Consider the following 14,573-nt stretch of genomic DNA (forward strand, 5'->3'; position numbering starts at 1 on the left):
ACTATTCAGTGTCCCCTCGACGATCACCAGTGGTGTACGGCCAGTGTAGGAGATCGCTCCCCACACCATGATGCCGGGTGTTGGCCCTGTGTGCCTCGGTCGTATGCAGTCCTGATTGTGGCGCTCACCTGCACGGCGCCAAACACGCATACGACCATCATTGGCACCAAGGCAGAAGCGACTCTCATCGCTGAAGACGACACGTCTCCATTCGTCCCTCCATTCACGCCTGGCGCGACACCACTGGAGGCGGGCTGCACGATGTTGGGGCGTGAGCGGAAGACGGCCTAACGGTGTGCGGGACCGTAGCCCAGCTTCATGGAGACGGTTGCGAATGGTCCTCGCCGATACCCCATGAGCAACAGTGTCCCTAATTTGCTGGGAAGTGGCGGTGCGGTCCCCTACGGCACTGCGTAGGATCCTACGGTCTTGGCGTGCATCCGTGCGTCGCTGCGGTCCGGTCCCAAGTCGACGGGCATGTGCACCTTCCGCCGACCACTGGCGACAACATCGATGTACTGTGGAGACCTCACGCCCCACGTGTTGAGCAATTCGACGGTACGTCCACCCGGCCTCCCGCATGCCCACTATACGCCCTCGCTCAAAGTCCGTCAACTGCACATACGGTTCACGTCCACGCTGTCGCGGCATGCTACCAGTGTTAAAGACTGCGATGGAGCTCCGTATGCCACGGCAAACTGGCTGACACTGACGGCGGCGGTGCACAAATGCTGCGCAGCTAGCGCCATTCGACGGCCAACACCACGGTTCCTGGTGTGTCCGCTGTGCCGTGCGTGTGATCATTGCTTGTACAGCCCTCTCGCAGTGTCCGGAGCAAGTATGGTGGGTCTGACACACCGGTGTCAATGTGTTCTTTTTTCCATTTCCAGGACTGTATCTATAGAAGCAAAGGAAACTTTTTGATATTCCTTAAGCAATCACGGAATATACAACAAGAACTAAAACAACTATACACCATACTGAACGAGTGAAAACCATTAGTGACGTAGTTATACATTAGGCGAAAAAACTTGAATGAGGGTGATGGAAAAGAAAGGAATCCACAGCGCGCGAGCCTTAAGCGAGAGTCATGAGCGGGGAAGTGTACTGCGATGCGCAGCCGTGCAAGCGAAGTGACAAAAAATAAAAACACCTACAGCCATCCTTATGATTTTATTTTGTCGCTACCAGTTTCGGCGCTTCATTGCGTCATCTTCAGGCTGTTTTGATGCGGTACAGGTTGATACGATCCCCATGCATTGCCCATCAGTTGCCAGCATTACTAGATTCGCAGATAATGTGTCAGCACTCCAACCATCAACTGTCAACTGCATTTTGAGTTGACATGTGGTGGTTGGGGTGCTGACACATTATCTGTGAATCTGTGAATCCAGTAATGCTGGCAACTGATAGGTTATGCATGGGGATCGTATCAACCTGTACCGCATCAAAACAGCCTGAAGATGACGCAATGAAGCGTCGAAAGTAGTAGCGACAAAATAAAATAAAATCATAAGAATGGCTGTAGGTGTTTTTATTTTTTGCCACGATAGTAAACGGCCGTCGTCCCACAGACGTCCTGCTAAAAGGATGGACATAAAAAAGCTATATGTGAATTTGCTAACAGCTGATCGAAGGGGTAGAGTATGTAAAATGCAAAGTTGAGTTCAGTGTCCCCTCCAAGATGCGCAAAGACACACTGCGCACCGCGACGGAAACCATTTTAGAAATTAAGCGAATCGGCATCGACGGCTCGCAGCCAACTCGACAAAACAGAAGCGATACGAAGTGGAGTACCTATCAGCTGATTACTATGAAGTAAATCAGTTACACAAACAGAACGAATAGCGACATTTATTCCCAAGTTGGAGACGATACTGTAAAAAGCACTAATTTTAAAAGTAGTTTTAAGAAAAGGAGGGCATGGCGCAAGTAAACCACAAGGAGCGTAGAATGCGCTAGACTTGTGAGCTTAACATAGGCTACTGAATGTACATAGTTAGAAATAAGTATAAGTATTCAAAGTAGAAGAGAATAAACACAGGAAATGGCCTATCCTACTATACACAACAGTATTAAGACAAGTTTAAAAGAGAAGTGACAACATGTACACTTAAAGAACGCGAGTAGCACAGACTTAAGAACTAAGCGTCTTACATACAGCATGTAAGTAAGCGACGCTGAGAAAGGTAGAATGAAATACACTCCTGGAAATTGAAATAAGAACACCGTGAATTCATTGTCCCAGGAAGGGGAAACTTTATTGACACATTCCTGGGGTCAGATACATCACATGATCACACTGACAGAACCACAGGCACATAGACACAGGCAACAGAGCATGCACAACGTCGGCACTAGTACAGTGTATATCCACCTTTCGCAGCAATGCAGGCTGCTATTCTCCCATGGAGACGATCGTAGAGATGCTGGATGTAGTCCTGTGGAACGGCTTGCCATGCCATTTCCACCTGGCGCCTCAGTTGGACCAGCGTTCGTTCTGGACGTGCAGACCGCGTGAGACGACGCTTCATCCAGTCCCAAACATGCTCAATGGGGGACAGATCCGGAGATCTTGCTGGCCAGGGTAGTTGACTTACACCTTCTAGAGCACGTTGGGTGGCACGGGATACATGCGGACGTGCATTGTCCTGTTGGAACAGCAAGTTCCCTTGCCGGTCTAGGGATGGTAGAACGATGGGTTCGATGACGGTTTGGATGTACCGTGCACTATTCAGTGTCCCCTCGACGATCACCAGTGGTGTACGGCCAGTGTAGGAGATCGCTCCCCACACCATGATGCCGGGTGTTGGCCCTGTGTGCCTCGGTCGTATGCAGTCCTGATTGTGGCGCTCACCTGCACGGCGCCAAACACGCATACGACCATCATTGGCACCAAGGCAGAAGCGACTCTCATCGCTGAAGACGACACGTCTCCATTCGTCCCTCCATTCACGCCTGTCGCGACACCACTGGAGGCGGGCTGCACGATGTTGGGGCGTGAGCGGAAGACGGCCTAACGGTGTGCGGGACCGTAGCCCAGCTTCATGGAGACGGTTGCGAATGGTCCTCGCCGATACCCCAGGAGCAACAGTGTCCCTAATTTGCTGGGAAGTGGCGGTGCGGTTCCCTACAGCACTGCGTAGGATCCTACGGTCTTGGCGTGCATCCGTGCGTCGCTGCGGTCCGGTCCCAGGTCGACGGGCACGTGCACCTTCCGCCGACCACTGGCGACAACATCGATGTACTGCGGAGACCTCACGCCCCACGTGTTGAGCAATTCGGCGGTACGTCCACCCGGCCTCCCGCATGCCCACTATACGCCCTCGCTCAAAGTCCGTCAACTGCACATACGGTTCACGTCCACGCTGTCGCGGCATGCTACCAGTGTTAAAGACTGCGATGGAGCTCCGTACGCCACGGCAAACTGGCTGACACTGACGGCGGCGGTGCACAAATGCTGCGCAGCTAGCGCCATTCGACGGCCAACACCGCGGTTCCTGGTGTGTACGCTGTGCCGTGCCTGTGATCATTGCTTGTACAGCCCTCTCGCAGTGTCCGGAGCAAGTATGGTGGGTCTGACACACCGGTATCAATGTGTTCTTTTTTCCATTTCCAGGAGTGTATACACATAGAAAAATGTGCTTGACTCAGACGTAAACTATAAAATAACATACCGCACAAGATGCGCACTTATAGAACTACACTTCGTTACAGACAACATTAGAAGTAGCGAGCATGGTGTACAGGGAGAATATACACCTACAAATCTGCTATTACAGAACTCACTTATGTTAGTTGCTGTTAATTACATGATATCTTATAGAAAAAGGATAAGCAGCAAAATAAAACTGTAAACATGGAATTGTACAACACGCGGGAGATAAGCTAAGTAAATACGAAAACCAACCAACACGCACAGGACGTAAACACATGAACTTAAAATAACTGGGGTAAGTACTGTATGTTTAAAAAGCGATATGGAGTAATAGATGAATTTCACTGCTGGATAATATTAGGAAAAAGTGTGAAAAAATTTTACTTTCAACTGGAGGGATTAATTAGTTAATCTACGTTTGTGGTGACATATCATATATGGAGTGAAACTAGGAAGAGAGTGAAAGTGTTTTAGAGTAATATGAGTTTATTTATATTTGTGGGAAGAAATAAATAGGCCTTGGTGCTAGTGTAAGAACCCCACAGATAATACATGCGTATAAATGGAGATTTATATGGCAGATTTTTAGTAAATAATTATATGGGTATACGGTGATGAATATGAAGATTAATATTACAAGGGTACCTACGAAAGGGCACGAAGGCAATGTAAGAAAGAATAGATTATATAGCTTTAAGTCTCAGAATGAATGACTGTATGAGTGGGGAAAGCGAAGTATGATGATGCATGTACGGTAAGTAATTGTGAAAACGAACATCTTGAAGAAGCTGTGAAGAGTAAAAAAGAAACAGTGAAGTCAATAGTACACGGTACATTTAACATACACCACAGCACAGTGATTTGTTACACGTACATCAGAATGTAAACCAACTTAGTTTTAAAAAATATTTCCTTAACGACTAACTGTTACAGCTTGAGCAACTACAAGATGAATATAAATGAAAATATGATGTTACGATTCGTGCGAGGGATGAACCCACAATGAAGTCAAACAATATTTTCTACACTGAGTTCTTGACACACGCAGAAGCGAAAGGAGTACTTTAACATAAGTACCTTCTCCTTGAGCCGAAATGAATTATGAGTGGAATTACACATGACAAAAATAAAGTAAAATTACCCGTCACACGTTACGAAGGTAAACATGTACATGTCGTCGCACCAATTAAGGCAGAAATACGGCTTGAAATATGTGTACACGAATGTGAAATATTACGACGATTAACAAGCAGTGATGAAGTCAGGATTGTGAAGGGATAGAGCATCCCCCACACTCGCTCACAAACGAGCACTTGTCAGTATTGTACATAGTATGAAGATTTATCAAATGCCAAGGATAGAATAAGTACACTAACGACGCAAGTAGCAATCTTAGAAGTAGCTCGAGCTCTGAAGCAGACCCTAGCAAATCCTGTTTTTTCCATGTAGTGAGTAGTGCTGGAAGGTAGTTTCTATGTGCAGTTTCGAAGGTAAAAACGCGCAGGAGGTCGGTCTTGCAAGACAAGAAAAGAAAATGCAAATACTCAGAATAAATGCAAGATTCCTTCTAATTTACTTATTAGCGTGTAAGATGGTACCTAACATGGGGCCCATATATGAAATGTGAATGTGAATTGCACATTTATTTGTCGACTTTATTATTGTCAATGTCTGTGTCTATGTAAAATGAATGTACTATAGTGAATTTCATGTGAAATTTTATTCTTGAAGAAGAACCACTTATGTATGTACGTGAAGTGCAACGCGATGGATGAGTAAAATACTCGGACGTGTGAAGTGATATAAAAATAGTAACGCCTGATAATAGTGAAAATAATGGCTGAGCCGTGATGAGAGTAAACGCTGCAGTCTAGCGAAGTGAATACAGTGAGTGTGATGCGAGTGCGACAGAGAAATCAGAAGAAATCCTTATAACCACTAGTTGATGTATGAGGACCGCCGAATTACAATGCACAACGGAAGATAATGCCGAGTTCTGCAGTGCGGCCCTTACTTTCAATTCCACTGGCCGAAAACCTCGTCCAGGTGCGTGATGAGGTATTGGTGTTCTTCGGGTTGAGCGTTGGAGCTGAATCCGTCGTATCCAGCCTCCGGACTGGAGGGCGTATACAACACCGACTTCATAAGCCTGGAGCGACATTACAATGGATGCGCGGGGTGCCCATAAGTGCAGCGTACAATGAGATAGCGTGTGCCGAAAGGACACCTTCTCAGAATTGCCAATGAACCGAAAGAAAGTGAGAAAACTAATTTTTAAGAACAGGATGGAAGGACGATTTAAGAAATTTAAAATTTTTCCCCTGTTCACACCATACAGCTTAACAAATGTTCTGGGCGCTTCAGTGTGGAACCGCGCGACCGCTACGGTCGCAGGTTCGAATCCTGCCTCGGGCATGGATGTGTATGATGTCCTTAGGTTAGTTAGGTTTAAGTAGTTCTAAGTTCTAGGGGACTGATGACCTGAGATGTTAAGTCCCATAGTGCTCAGAGCCATTTGAACCATTTGAACAAATGTTAGGATAAATAGCAGAATAAGACGTTAGCACAACATGCACGTGCAATTATGTAATATAAATATACGTGAGTGTATTTATGTGTATGTATTTACAATGGACAAAGAAATGAAGCTTTGTAGGTATACTTGTAGTGGCATAAGGGTATTAAAACTCCACTGACGTGCACTAAGTGACCAAACTGTGAGCCTCAAAGTAAATAAGGCTACTGTATACTGTCTTCCTCAATAAAGACACTTATTTCCGACAGTATAGGGTAGGAGGGCATTTGTGATGTACCTTTTGCATTTCCTGCTTTTATGTTTTCGTTTTCTTGAAAAAGTAGAAAAAGAATATTTCGTTCATGCAGAACTACTATGAACTAATATGAATCCATTTACAGGCATAACCCAGCTTATTGCGCTTGTCCGAGTGCTGAAAAATTAATCTCATTAATTCCATATATCCAAACACTTTTTTAATATTTTTTGTTATATTATATACCGAAATGCTATTGCCGATGTATTTAGAGAAATGCCCCTGAGACTAAGTCGTACCTATTAATTATTACGTTCCACGCTAAACCCTATTAAATTTTTAATAAGGCATTAATCCCAACAGAAAAGAGAGTTTTCGCCGGTCAGTTCCTCTTCGGATTGCAATGTGAAAACTTTATAGTTTTTAATATTATGCTTATCTCCTTTCTGTTAAAATTTCAGTGACTTTACACAAATCAATAACATTTTTGTCCGTCACTGGATTAGACAGCCGCAGGGTTCCGTCTTGCAACATGTTTCCCACATTTATCCCGGTGTGGTGGAGTGTTACGCTGTTGCAACGTGTTCCGCACTGCAGCCGTCACTCATTAACAGGACAGCCTGAGCTGGTTGTTACTTGTGCGCCTGTAACGTCTACTAGAGGTGGACTGAAATATAAAGACACCAAGAAACAACACATTACCGTGTTAATACGGTGTAGGAAACCCGTTGGCATTCACAGTAGACTCCAGTCGTCTCGGAAGGGACTAATACAGGCCCTATACGGTTTTCAAGGGAAAACTCTGGCAAGTTCAGGTAGTAATGATGGAGATGGGTAGCGTCCACGCACGCTTCTCACCAACCACAAATGCTCAATAATATTGAGTCTGATAGTTGGTCTAATGTTTCTTGTTAATGAGCTCTCAAAAGAACTGTTTCTGCTATTTAGTTGATATGTAATTGCCAGGAGATCCTATGGATATTTAGAGACTGAAATCACGCCATCCAACTCTGTGCGATGCTGCTGACATGGTTGCTAAGAATTTGAAACCTCTTGAAGAATGGAAAAGTCGGTGGGAAGCAGTGACGGATGTGCACCTGCATAACATCTTCTCAGGTGCTAAACTTCCAAGTGGATTCGACTTACCACGCAAGACCTGGATTACTCTCAACAGAATCCGTACCGGCCATGGCCGATGCAGGGATGCTCTCTTTTAAGTGGTAGAAGCTGCCTGATCCAGCTTGTGACTGCGGGGCTCCATACCAGACTGTTCACCACATTGTCAGTGAATGCAGGATTCGAACCTATCACGGCGCCAAAGAGCACTTCCTGCTAGCAACTCCAGATGCAGCGCGCTGGATTGAAGGACTGGATATTCAGTTGTAAAGACGAACTTAAGTTTCTTGTGTGACAATATGTACGTATGTATAGGTAATTTAATTTTCATGATATGTCTGTATTAGCCATACGCTAAATCAAAGTAATATTGAGATCGGGTGACTGTCGTAGCCAGAGGAGATGCTACAATCCAGACTCGTGCTCACAAAACCAGCCCTGGACGATGCAAGTTGTGTGAACAGTGGCTCTGTCGTCTTGGAACACATCATCACCGATGAGGAACAAACATTGTACCATGGGACTGATCTAATCAGCCAAAGTAGTCAGACAATCATTGAGAGTAATGTGACATACCAGGGTACCCATGAGGCCAATGTAACACAACGATTTCTTTTCTTTTTCTTTTGAGTCATCAGTCTTCTGAGTTGCTGGCCTGCCACGAATTCCTCTCCTCTGTCAACCTCTTCATATCACAGTAGCACTTGCAACATACGTTCTCAATTATTTGCTGGATGTATTTCAATCTCTGTCTTCCTCTAGTGTTCTAACCCTCTGCAGCTGCCTCTAGTACCATGGATGTTATTCCCCGATGTTTTAACAGATGTCCTATCATCCTGTCCCTTCTTCTTGTCAGTGTTTTCCACATAATCCTTACCTCTCTGTTTCTACTCAGAACATCCTCATCGCTTACCTAACATTCAACAATGGTCTGTAGTAACACGTCTCAGATGCTTCTATTCTCTTCTGTTCCAGTTTGTTTGATACTAGCGGACTTCTCTTGGCCAGGAATGCTCTTTTTGCCAGTACTGGTCTGCTTTTAATGTCCTCCTTGCTCCGCCCGTATTTGGTTATTTTGCTACCTAGGTGGCAGAATTCCTTAATTTCATCTACCTCGTGACCATTAATCCTGAGGTACGTTTCTCACTGTTCTCATTTCGGCTACTTTCGTCTTTCTTCGACTTACTCTCAATCCATGTTCTGTGCTTTTTAGGTTATTCCATTCTGCAGATCCTGTAACTCTTCTTCACCATCACTGAGGATAACAATGTCATTATCTAATCCTATCATTGATATCCTTTCGCTCTGAATTTTAATTCCACTCCTGAATCTTTCTTTTATTTCCATCATCGTTTCTTCGATGTATAGATTGAGCAGTAGGTGTGAAAGATTAGGCCCCAGTCTTCAGTCTTTATAATTCCAGCACTTGTTCTAAGTGTTCCACTCTTATTATTCCCCCTTGCTCTTCTACATGTTGTAAATTACCCGTCTCTCTCTATAGCTTTCCCCTCTTTTCCTCAGAATTTCGAAAATCTTGCACCATTTGACAATGTCGAACGCTTTTTCCAGGTCGACAGATTCTACGAACGTGTCTTAATTTTTCTTTAGTGTTGCTTCCATTATCAACCGCAACATCAGAGCTGCCTCTCTCATACCTTTACCTTTCCTAAAGTGAAATTGATCGTTATCTGACACATCCTCAATTTTCTTTTCCATTATTCTGTATGTGGCAACGGCCTTGCCGCAGTGGATACACCGGTTCCCATAAGATCGCGAAAGTTAAGCGCTGTCGGGCGTGGTCGGCACTTGGATGGGTGACCATCCAGGCCGCCATGCGCTGTTGCCATTTTTCGGGGTGCACTCAGCCTCGTGATGCCAATTGAGGAACTACTCGACCGAATAGTAGAATAGTAGCGGCTTCGGTCAAGAATACCATCTTACGATAGGGACAGTGGTGTGCTGACCCCACGCCCCTCCTATCCACATCCTCCACCGAGGATGACACGGTGGTCGGATGGTCCCGGTAGGCCTGAAGACGGAGTGCTTTTTTTTTATTATTTTGTATATTATTTTTGTCAGCAACTTGGATGCATGAGCTGTTAAGCTAATTGTTTGGTAATTCTCGCAATCGTCAGCTCCTGCAGTCTTCTGAATTATATGGATGATGTTTTTCTGAAAGTCAGATGGTATATCGCCAGATTCATACGTTCTACACAGCAGCGTGAATAGTAGTTTTGTTGCCACTTCTCCCAATGATTCTGGTGGATAGTTATCTATCCCTTCTGCCTTATTTGACCTTAAGTCTTCCAAAGCTCTTTTAAGTTCTGAGCCGCGCGGGATTAGCCGAGCGGTCTAGGGCGCTGCAGTCATGGACCGTGCTGCTGGTCCCGGCGGAGGTTCGAGTCCTCCCTCGGGCATGGATGTGTGTGTTTCTCCTTAGGATAATTTAGGTTAAGTAGTGTGTAAGCTTAGGGACTGATGACCTTTGCAGTTAAGTCCCATCAGATTTCACACACATTTGAACGTTTTTTAATTTCTGATTCTAATACCGGATCCCCTGTCTCTTCTAAATCGTTTCCAGTTTCTTCTTCTATCACACCAGACAAATCTTCCCCTTTATAAAATTCCCCCTGATAGACGCCTTCAGTGTACTCCTACCACCTACCCGCTCTCTCCTCTGCATTTAACAGTGGAATTCCCGTTGCACACTTAATGTTACCACCCTTGCATTTAATTTCACCGAAGGTTGTTTTGACTTTTCTACATGCTGAGTCTGTCCTTCCGACAATCATTTCTTTTTCGATTTCTTCAAATTTTTCATGGAGCCACTTCGTCTTAGCTTCCCCGCACTTCCTGTTTATTTCATTTCTCAGCGACCTGTATTTCTGTATTCCGGAATTTCCCTCAATATTTTTGTACTTCCTTCTTACATCGATCAATTGAAGTGTTTCCTCTGTTACCCATGGTTTCTTCGCAATTATCTTCTTTGTACCTATATTTTTCTTTCCAACTTCTGTGATTGCCCTTTTTAGAGATGTCCATTCCTCTTCAACTGTAATGCCCACTGAGCTATTCCTTATTGCTGTATCTATAGCCTTAGGGAACTTCAAGCTTATTTCTTCATTCCTTAGTACTTTGGTATCCCACTTTTTTGCGTATTGATTCTTCATGACTGAACTCTTAAACTTCAGCCTACTCGTAATCATTACTATATTGTGATCTGGGTATACATCTTCTCCTGAGTACTCCCTAAAATCCAGTATCCGATTTCTGAATCTATGTCTGACCATTATATAATCTAACTGAAACCTTCCCATATGACCAAGCCTTTTTCAAATATACCTCCTCCTTTCGTGGTTCTTGAATAGAGTATTCGCTATTACTAGCTGAAATGTATTACAGAACTAAATTAGTCTTTCTCCTGTCTCATTCCCAGTACCAGCCCATATTCTCTCGTAACCCTTTCTTGTACTCCTTCTCCTGCAACCGCTTTTCAGTCCCCCATGATTATTCGATTTTCATCTCCCCTTAAAACATTTAGAATAGTTGCTAGAGTAATGCGAATGCGTATTTCATGGTCTACTGTGTCGGGTCAAAAGATTTAATGGTGTTTGGCATTACAGTAATTCTAACTTGTTGGCTGAGCCTCTGAGTGTCTATAGTTAACGTCTGTGCTATTATAGGGATCACCAATTTCTGATGGATACGGTAGGTTCTAAGTTGGCTATAATTTCGCACCTTACAAGCACTCATCTTCGTACCTTTCCGTGGTTTACAATCAGAATTAGGTATCATTTGATAGGTTGTACACCGTATATATGTATATTTAAAGAAGACTGACATTTTCACATACACCTTGTAAATAGTTGTTCACGCTTATTGCACGAAAGGTGAAGGATTGTCTTTATTATCGAAATGGTGTAATGAATGATTGCCTATACTAGCAGAGGTTGGAGAGCCAGTGAAATGAAAAGGCAGACGTAACTCAGGCCCTGGGTGGGAAAACCCGTACAGGTTTATTGGTCCTGCTTATCACAGGAGGTATCCCAAGACGGACTGTCGGGGCACCTGAACGCTGAAGCACAATAGATCGGCGGCCAGTTGGTATTGTAGCGAGGCCGGAAGGATAAGCGGATAATACTTCAGAAACACTGAAAATCTTGGACGTCACAGAGATGAACGAGGAAGCGTTACCTCGTAAATCACGCAGGCTGGGTTATTTCCAAGGATTTTTGCTCTGAGAAGCGTACCATTCATTGTATGAATACCTAATTAACGGGGTTAGGTATTTCCTCACAAACTTCCTGCGCTGGACAGCGAAAGACTAAAATATGGTTGGTTGGCATTCGGAAGAATCTGTAGTTTCGAGAACACGACTCACCTATTGCTTTTACGAGGGAGGGGAGCCGAGCTTTGCTGGGAAGCCAGTGGTGAAGAGAAGAGGTCTTCCGTTTTGAGCGCCCGTGTTTGACGGTCGCTCAGTATCAGCTTTTGCTGATACAGACAGACTTGTTGTCTTTGCTCTCAGGAGATTTTATAGTTAGTGAACGGTAAGGCACTGTACTGTTGCGAACGTATACGATGCTGAACTTCGCCTCCTGGTAGGGAGTCGTCGTTAAGTATGCAGCATTCAGTGATTGTGAGCACTTCTTCTGTCTACGCTCACGTTGAGACGTTATCTGAATTCCATCCTTGTGGTTGGGAGTTCGTGTCTGTAGAACACAGAGAGGAAAAGACAATATTAGATTGTAGTAGTCGGAGGACCGCCTTGTGTCGCCCTAGTATTTGAATGAGTTTTTTATTTTTTTTATTTTGTGGCTGGAGTTCTTCCATCATCGCAAACGTGTGCGAGAACCATCACTCCGCCGCACTGGACACAGAACATCGGGTGACAGATCTTCGGCTTATTAGGGCTACAAAGCTAAACAGCTGTAATCACGTAACTTTTATTTCCACTGAGGTTGCACACGACTGTAGATCAGCTTTGAAAGTAGTGTCTTCTAGAGTTTGGTACGTAGATGATAGCAGTCATCTCGCGTTATTTATATTAGATCGCGTAGCCATAAAAAGGGGCAGATTTGGGCAATGGATCAGTATTATTAGTTAGGAAATTCGTTTGTATCTCTTTATGTCCATTGGACATTGATATATAATTTGTGATATACAAAGGGGCTTTAATCTACAATAAATGTATAAGCAGAAACAACATTTATCATTTTGTAGTTACTAGTTCCCTTAATCATTCATTTATGTTTATGTTGCGATTTATGTGTTAAAAGCAAGAAGGAGGAAATAATATCACCATTAAGAGATCCTAAAATCTGCTTCAGGGGGTAGTGAGACAGGGCCAAATCTTCATTTTCGCGTTTAGTATTTTCCGTTGTGCACATTCATTTTTACACCTGCCTGGAGTACCAAGGTTTCTGAAACTTCTCTGTAGACGCGGACTCTTCACACATGCAACAACTTGTATGTCTTTGCGCTAGTAGCATTAGAGAACAGTAGTTCAGAGATACAATTTACGTGTATTACGTCGTTCTAGATAATGGTAATGCCTTAAGTACTATTTGATAGAAGAAAAGAGATAGAAAATAATTTTTTTCCTCAAAGAAACCTTCCTGATGCCGAAAGGGAGAGATGAGGGGAAAGTGGGCAGGCGTCGCAACCCGAGGCCTGACCACCATGTCCCATTCCCTCCCCATAGGAACCAAGGATAAGCATATGGAACGTGAGGCAAAAGAACAAAGAACATAAATGATTTATTTATTTATCCTTTGTTTCAATTACTAGTAATATCACCGAGAACAATAGGAAACCGTCGTCGCGAGGAGGAGAGAGCAACAAGTCGCCATATTCGGTGAGACCATCGACGGATATTTTTCGAAGAAGAACTGTCCGGTAAGCAGTGAATAACTGGTTGCAAGAGTGCAAAAGTCGTGGATCAAATTCCCATTGCAGTAACATCCCAAGTTTTGGGTGGGTTAAGATAGTCACTACAGAGGGAACTGGAGAAAAATGGTCTGTATTTCGGAATGAGGACAACTGCACAATGGCATTCGCTAAGGAAGTGCCAATTTCTCACCATCAGCAAACATGTAGCGAACTGCATTCCCACAAATCCACTTCACGGAATTTGTCTTTGTTTGTGGAAAGTATCCCGAATTCGGAAAAAGGATCAGGTGAGGAGATATCTGATGAGGAGTCGTATGGGAAATTAGGGACAGCTTCTGTTGCACCAAGAATGAGACACCTATCGCAGCTCCTCACACCAGGCGATGATCATCCATGTCCAGATCATCACAGGCGACACACATCGGGGCGTCTGCTAGGTGAATCCCGTGAAGGCGTGACCGGCATACTTGTTTTACATTGACCATAATGTGCTACGCAGATTGGACGTCTGTGCCAAGGTAAGGAGCGCACACCAATCGCCAGACGGTACGCCATTCGACGTAGGGATGCTTCACCTCAACCACATTCGGTGATCTCTTCCGCTGAAGATCGCCTTCATGCATGTCAAGCGCGTTGTCAGTATCGCAGCATGGACATAGGCTCAGTTCGAGGAAAAAATGGCGGAAGTAAAAGAAGGGCAGAGGGATGCCCGAAAGCTAGATAGGGGCTGAGAGAGAATGTGGTACAAGTGCCTTCAGCAACAGGGTGGTAATGTGCGTAGGACAACGGTACCACAGTACATTTGAGAACTGACGAAAATGGGTATTGCTCTGTCAGGTACATGATACAGGCCTAAACCGCCCCTGCATCGCAGGACGGTGAGGGTCTCTTACCTTATCTTGAAAAGCAGGCCGTGGCGAACACATGAACCCAATGGCGCTAGCATGCAGTGGGCCATAGACGGAGGAATAGATTCTGTGCCACGTGGGGGATACGCGACTCCAAATATACATTTACATATTGTGTCCTTTGCAGAATATCGAGAGTTCGTAAACAATGATGCAGGAGGCCAGTTCGTAGTTGAAACAACAGGCGCCGGCAGTCGAGGACAACCGTGTGCCACAGTTCTCCTGCGA

The sequence above is a fragment of the Schistocerca piceifrons genome, chromosome 2 (genome assembly GCF_021461385.2).
Source record: "Schistocerca piceifrons isolate TAMUIC-IGC-003096 chromosome 2, iqSchPice1.1, whole genome shotgun sequence".
Classification (NCBI taxonomy): Eukaryota; Metazoa; Arthropoda; class Insecta; order Orthoptera; family Acrididae; genus Schistocerca; species Schistocerca piceifrons.